Source organism: Anser cygnoides, unplaced genomic scaffold (assembly GCF_040182565.1).
Source record: "Anser cygnoides isolate HZ-2024a breed goose unplaced genomic scaffold, Taihu_goose_T2T_genome scaffold_42_1, whole genome shotgun sequence".
Classification (NCBI taxonomy): domain Eukaryota; kingdom Metazoa; phylum Chordata; class Aves; order Anseriformes; family Anatidae; genus Anser; species Anser cygnoides.
Window position 1 is genome coordinate 1,398,719 of NW_027103066.1, and position 7,429 is coordinate 1,406,147.

General features: G+C 43.9%; 1 long non-coding RNA gene across 1 annotated transcript; it reads left to right on the plus strand.

Moving 5' to 3' along the window:
- The first annotated feature begins 455 nt into the window (after window positions 1-455).
- LOC136789193 (uncharacterized) lies at window positions 456-6,673 on the plus strand. Its single transcript, XR_010828050.1, has 2 exons — window positions 456-1,161; window positions 4,600-6,673. It is a non-coding gene; the product is annotated as an uncharacterized lncRNA (long non-coding RNA).
- Window positions 6,674-7,429: the final 756 nt, after the last annotated feature.

Below are 7,429 nucleotides of genomic sequence, written 5' to 3' on the forward strand. Positions count from 1 at the left end.
GAGAAAATATTATTTATACAATATTATAATCAGCATAGAGAGATTAAGGGATTCATAGAAACACAGAATTATAGAATATACCAAGCTGAAAGGGACCCACATGGATCATCGAGCCCTGGCTCCACACAGGATCACTCAAAAATCAAGCCATTTGTCTGAGAGCATTGTCCAAATGCTTCTTGAACTCCAGCAGCACGGAGCTGTGACCACTCCCTGGGGAGCCTGTCCCAGTGCCCGACCACCCTCTGGGTGCAGAACCTTTCCCTAACACCCAGCCTGACCCTCCCCTGTCCCAGCTCCATGCCGTTCCCTCGGGTCCTGTCGCTGTCCCCAGAGAGCAGAGCTCAGCGCCTGCCCCTCCGCTCCCTTTGTACAAGCTAGTTTGAAACAGATGGGGAGAGGTAGAAATACAATGTCTGTTTCCTGAAAAGATACGCTTTTCAGGCTTTGAAATTTATATGTGTAAGGAATAGTCCAGCAATTCGTGCCACTAAGGGGTGTGAAGGGTTAACATTGAGGCCTGGGTTTAGGCGAGAAGAGAACAAAGGGATTTCTTCAGAGAAAAACTGCTGACTTTGCACGGACGTGCAGTAACTTCTGACAGCCGGCCAAGAGACCACTAGATAAGGAGGAAGAATATGAGCCTCCCTGTCCGAGCGGCCCCCGAGAGACTAACAGAGACTGATAAGCAGGTGCACCTGGGAGGACTTCGGATTCGGGAAACCAATTATAATAACCCTGCCTCTTCTAGAAGTAGTAATGAATATGTATTAGCCTAGGAGCATAAAAACCAGCCGCCTTACGTAACAGGTGTGCGTCCTGGTGGAGCAGAGACTCCCGGCGCACCCAGCGCTGTTTGCTTGCCTCTATTCATTTAATAAATTGTAAACTTTGATTGTAATCCTATTTGGGACTCAGTCATTTATAACAATTGGGGGCTCATCCGGGATGGTCTTGGTTCCTGAATTCTGACTTGATCTAGGAGGGGCGCCCCCACCATTTGGTGGCTCCTGTTCGAGTCAGGTCGGGGCTAACACCATCTTGAACCTGAATAAGGGCAAGCAAAGATTTAGATTTTTTTATGAGCTCCCTTTGCCGGCTGCAGCACTATATTTTGCCCGTAATTCTGCGCGCGAAGATCCGAACGAAGACGACGGAGTCGTAAGTATTTAAGGCGTATACCGTTCGGTTGGGTGAGTTTCGGTTGCCTGTGTGTGTGAGAGTGTGACTGAGACGGAACGTAGTTCCGAAGCGATTGTGGAGGTCTTCTAACCGCGGTTCCAATCTCCCGCGAGGGACTTGGCCGGTGAAGGACCGAAGCGATTCCTATAGGATTCGTGGGTGGGTGATAGGTCCTAAACCCCCTGCAAGACACTCTCACTAAGGCAACCAAGGGCTGTAGGAATTGCCACAGTAAAATTCCTAGATGGGTCAGACAAAATTGAAGACCCGGGACCAGAGAAAAGGGAGCAAATTACCAGACATACCACCAGAAAGTCCATTAGGGATAATGATTAGAAATTGGAACGATAGGGGCCCCAGAAAAGGGAAAAAGTAAATTAAAAATGGTTCAGTATTGTATGACAGAATGGCCAAAGGAGCCTTTAAGACCACATGTCTTTTGGCCCGTTTTCGGATCCTTTGAAGACTGGGTTTGCCAGGCCTTAAATATACATGTTAATTCAAAGGAACCTTTTAGCCAGGAGGAAAGTGATTATGCAGGATTATGGATCAGGATCTCACGTCCTTTTCCAGCCTCAATATTTACACTAAAAGCAGACGAGAAGTTTGACGACGAAGAGAACAAAAAAATAAAAAATAAAAAAAAAGGAAAAAGAAAAAGATGATGAATGGGAGTCATTGGATAACCTACCACCTCTATATCCTAACAATCCACCCCCGGTGGTGCATCTTGTAATCCTGTTTTGTTCTTAAATGTTTTGACTGTGTCAAGGAGGAAGGTGGGAGCATTATCTAAGTAACAGTTTAGAAGTTTGGGTATATTCGCGGTGGTGTTCGGTCAGTTTCCCAAGTATCGGGGGAGAGGGGCTGACTGATTATCAAAGTGGTAGAACGGAGAGTCACTTCTTTGGTGGTTCGGGCCTGAGCCCTGGGAATTTGGTAAGAAGGGGGAGAGCGAATTTATTTAGGCCTCAGTACCTTTTTAAACCCCCATCTTGACGGATACACAGGAGTGATTCCTTGTTTTGTGTAGGCTTACTAACAAAGTGCATGAGAAAAATTAGCATTCGGCTTGAAATTCGGTCTTATTGAAATGTAAATTTTGTGGAAAAGGTGTTATTGTTTGTCTAGAAGACAGAAGGCTGAGTGCTTCAGGTGTTTTTCTGAAGTCCTGCGGATTTATGATTGGAACGGGGCTCATTAATAATCTGAAATAGTAAAGTTTGTATGTGGAAAGAAGAGTTTAATCCCAGAGAATTGGGACATTTGGGAAGAAGATTAGGAAAAGATAGTAAAAACCTGCAATAAAAAGGTTTGCGTGGAAATTGAAACAAGGGACAGTAACTAATATAAATAAATAAAAGGGAATGGGAAATCAAGGAAAAGGGGAAAATCCAAAAAAAAGACGTCCTAAAAAAAAAAAAAAGCCTCCTTGGGTGCATATTGGCACATTGGAAGGATACTGTTAGAAATGGGGGCACAGAAAGCAAGAGGACTTTCACTAAGTATTGCAATCAATGGTGGCCACTATATAAACTAAATGGCCACTTTATGGACAATCGACTATAACAGTGTCTTGCAATTAATGTTTTTGAGGAGAGAAGGAAAATAGGATGAAATGTTGTATAGTGATATGTTGTTTCAGCATGTTGGAGGGAAAAGGTTTGGAATTAAGTTGGCCCCTGACTGAGCCTTTGGTGTTGGCATTAGAAAAGTACGGGCTGGAGAAAGATAAAGGAAGTGTTAAAAGGATTGTTGAAGGTGTTAAAGGTTGTGTGGCATGTAGTATTTAACAGAGCTGTTTGAAGTTGAATGAGCAGGGAAAGAGGATGTAGGAATGTTAATAGTTCCGCCTCAACCCGAGGCTGAGATCTCTAAATCGCGGGTGTGAGCCCTCTGGGGCAGGGGGACCGTGATGGGTCCGAGAGAGTTGTCGTGGAAACAGAAAAGCAGCTAACTCTTGAAACAACCTGAGTTCCGGTGTGAGCTCAGATTGCCAATGGGACCGCTCAGGGAACTGTCAACGATTGCATTCCCCTGACCGACCCCCTCACTGAGACCCTAATCACCCCGGAAATTATGTAAATACCAAAATCTGGTTAAATTGGCTATTGGGAATTGAGAATCTGTTCCAACAAGGTCCAAAAGAAACCCCTATGGAATTTATGGAATTTTTGAATTTCTGGACCAACTTTGAAATGCAATGAAAAAAAAAAAATGGACCTGGCTTAAAAAAAAAAAAAAAAAAAAAAAGAGAGAGAGAGGCAACTGGCTAGCCTCTTTCCAGGGCAATCAGCCCCTGATATCAGAAAGAAATTGTCTTAGGCTGCAGGACAAACTTACAACAGTCAGGAATGATGGGGACCTGGGGCATCTACCCTAGCAGGTCCACTAGTTGAAATAAAGCTAGGAAATGAAGACAGAGGCTTGAATTTTTTGTTGGTTATGGGAGCTTCTTTCTCTGTGTTAATTAGGCTGTAAATGTAATAGGAGCAACATATTCAGTGTTAAATAGTTTAAAAGGACGATTAGGAACTAAGACAACTACAATAATTGGAGCCACAGGGAAAGAGGAGGAATGGTCATTCTTACAACCCCTTGATTTGCATTTTGGGGGTAAGGAACTAAACCATGAATTTTAGTATGTACCAGAATGCCCGATGCCACTCTTGGGACGGGATCTATTAGCCAAATTAGATGCAACAATAACCTTTGAGGATGGAGAATTAATAATGAAGGTACCTGAGTCCAAAGTAGGCCAAATCCTAATGATCAAAGATAAACCCTTTGTTAATATTCCAAGAGAAGTAGAAAATGCAGTTATAGCAACAGTACGGGAAACAGATGTACCAGGGAAGTCGAAACTGGCACAACTGGTAAAGGTGGAATTAAAGGAAGGAGCCGAACCTGTTTGAATCAAACAATATCCACTTAAGATAGAAGCTAGGCACAGGAATGGTGAAAATTATTGACAAATTTCTCAAATATCAGATTCTGGAAGAATGTAAATCGGAATACAATACTCCAATTTTTCCAGTAAAGAAGCCAAATGGCGAGTATAGATTTGTACAAGATCTTAGAGCAATAAATGAAATAACAAAGGATATTCACCCGGTAGTAGCTAATCCTTACACATTGTTAACATCTGTGAAAGGGAAATATAAATGGTTTACCGTGATAGATTTAAAGGATGCCTTCTTTTGCATACCTCTTGATAAAGATAGTAGAAAATTATTTGCCTTCAAATGGGAAAACGTATTGAAGTTTTTGGACCACATATGGTAACAACCGTTTTGGAACAAAGGGGGGGGGGGGGGGGGGGGCACTGGTTATCACCCAGCTGGATGATGAAATATCAGGCAATCCTAACTGAACAAGATGACATAACCTTGAAAACGACTAACCTGTTATATCCAGCAGTATTTCTAGGAACCGTTCCAGAAGAAGGACCATTGGAACACAATTGTGTGGAAATAATCGAACATACGCCAGCCACAAAGATTTGAAGGATGTACCCCTTGAAAGGTATTCAGTGGGAATACCACACTCCGTGGCACCCACAAAGCTCAGGGAAAGTAGAAAGGATGAATCAAACAATAAAACAACAATTGGCTAAGTTAATGATCGAGACACAGCTGCCCTGGACGAAATGCTTACCATTGGCACTTTTAAACATAAGAACTAAACCACACAGTGAGACTGGTTATCATCATATGAAATGTTATATGGTATGCCTTATTCTCAAGGGATGCCCCTAGGGAACAATGTAGTTGAGGATCATAGTATCCAGAAATACATAATTACCATTGGAAGGAGATTACAGGAGATAAGAGAAATTGGGATGATGACTCAGACACCACCTTTAGGATTTGCTATTCATAAAATACAACCAGGAGACAAGGTCTTAATAAAAACCTGGAGAGAAGAATCATTGAACCCCCGATGGGAGGGACCGTACCTTGTTTTACTTACTACTGAAACAGCTGTGAGAACAGCAGAAAGGGGTTGGACCCACGCATCCAGAATAAAAGGACCAATAACTACCGAAGCCTGGAGGGTTGAGTCCACTCCTGGGGAACTGAAACTGAGACTAAAGAGGAACTGATATCCCAGCAATGAGGTTCTGCATGAATTAAGGGCACTGGATAAAGAGGACAAGGCTGAAGGGAGGAAAGGGAGAAGGCAAGACCGGGGTAGGACCCTCCACTGCGGCGTGTATGGTCTACCGAGGGAGGCAACCCCTATGGGTATTGACCGCCGAGTGAGAGTGCCTCGACCGGACTTCTCCCACACCAAGATCAGTTTGTCCTGAGAAAAATAACATGAGAACCTTATCCGGGGATAGTGCCCAAAAATGGGGAAAGGATGAATGGCCTCCTGAAAGAATCATACAGCATTATGGGCCAGCTACCTGGAACCCGAATGAGTTGGTATCAGGAGCCCGAGAACCTATTTATAATTTGAACCGAATAATTAGGTCGCAAGCTATCCTCGAAGTTGTAACCAATCAAACAGTGACGACCTTGGATCTTCTGGCTGATCAATCCACTCAGATGAGGAATGCTATCTTTCAACGTAGAATGGTCTTAGACTATTTACTAGCAGAAGAAGGGGGAGTGTGTGGAAAACTGAACGATTCTAATTGTTGTTTACAAATTGATGATAATGGAAAAGTGGTTAAACAGATAACAAAGGAAATTAAAAAGCTAGCCCACGTCCCAGTACAAACTTGGAAGGGTATGGATTGGGATTTCTTTTCGTGGTTGCCCGGTGGACCATGGGTTAAAAGAATGCTATTTTTATTTTTATGTGGTGTAATGACATTATTGTTTATGCCTTGCATGATACCTTGCTTTACGTTGTTGATACGGAGGATAATAAATAGCACCCAATTTGTGATGACTTTGGGAGAGAAAAGGTGATGTGTCGATAATGATGCTTAAGAAATGGACACCCCGAGAACTGACTGATGAAATCCAACTGCTACTAACAAAAGCTGAAGAAGAGACACGAATTGATGATATTAAAAAAAAAAAAAAGGGAGGAATTGTAAGGAATAGTCCAGCAATTCGTGCCACTAAGGGGTGTGAAGGGTTAACATTGAGGCCTGGGTTTAGGCGAGAAGAGAACAAAGGGATTTCTTCAGAGAAAAACTGCTGACTTTGCACGGACGTGCAGTAACTTCTGACAGCCGGCCAAGAGACCACTAGATAAGGAGGAAGAATATGAGCCTCCCTGTCCGAGCGGCCCCCGAGAGACTAACAGAGACTGATAAGCAGGTGCACCTGGGAGGACTTCGGATTCGGGAAACCAATTATAATAACCCTGCCTCTTCTAGAAGTAGTAATGAATATGTATTAGCCTAGGAGCATAAAAACCAGCCGCCTTACGTAACAGGTGTGCGTCCTGGTGGAGCAGAGACTCCCGGCGCACCCAGCGCTGTTTGCTTGCCTCTATTCATTTAATAAATTGTAAACTTTGATTGTAATCCTATTTGGGACTCAGTCATTTATAACATATGTAAACAATAAGGTTCTGTTTTTGGAGGAGGAATCAAGTTATGCTCCCTATAATCCTAATATTGCACTGGAGGCAGCGGCAGCTGCTCCAGGAGGGGAGACAGGGACTGCAATTGACGCTGTCCCTGGAGAAGTTGCGCCGGGGGTTGCAGAGCGGCAGGAGCGGAGGCTGGGGGGGGGGGGGGGGGTCCTGGTGGGGCCTCGGGGCCATGCAGGGCTGATTCGGGGCCGGCGCCACTCCCCCCTTACCAGCAGAGAGGTTAGGAGTTTTAAGAAGGAAATGAAGTCTTTAATTGAGGGCCTAGCAGAACAGTCAAATCCGTTTCTAAGGCCTAATTTGCATTCCTGGGGGGAAAATGTCAATCTTGAGTATGTTGTTCACTGGAGAAGAATGTTTAGGAGGGGAACGATTCGGCAGGCAGCTATGCAAGAATGGGAAAGAACTAACACCTTCCCCCAGACCGAGAGAAATTCCAATAGAGCAGAAATATCCGCTTATCTAACTGCGATAATAACAACCTACAACATAGAAATCATATGAGAGACTTGGGGTCAGAATTAGAAAGTACTCGGGGATGAATCCTGAGGACCCGGTAGCCCAAGGGCTCTTGAAAGTTCATTTTGTGATTAAAGCCTGGCCAGATATACAGAAAAAGCTCCAGAAGGTGGGAGGATGGAGGGAACAGTGTAGGTAGTATGAAGGTGTATGCCAGGAAGGGAGATGAGAA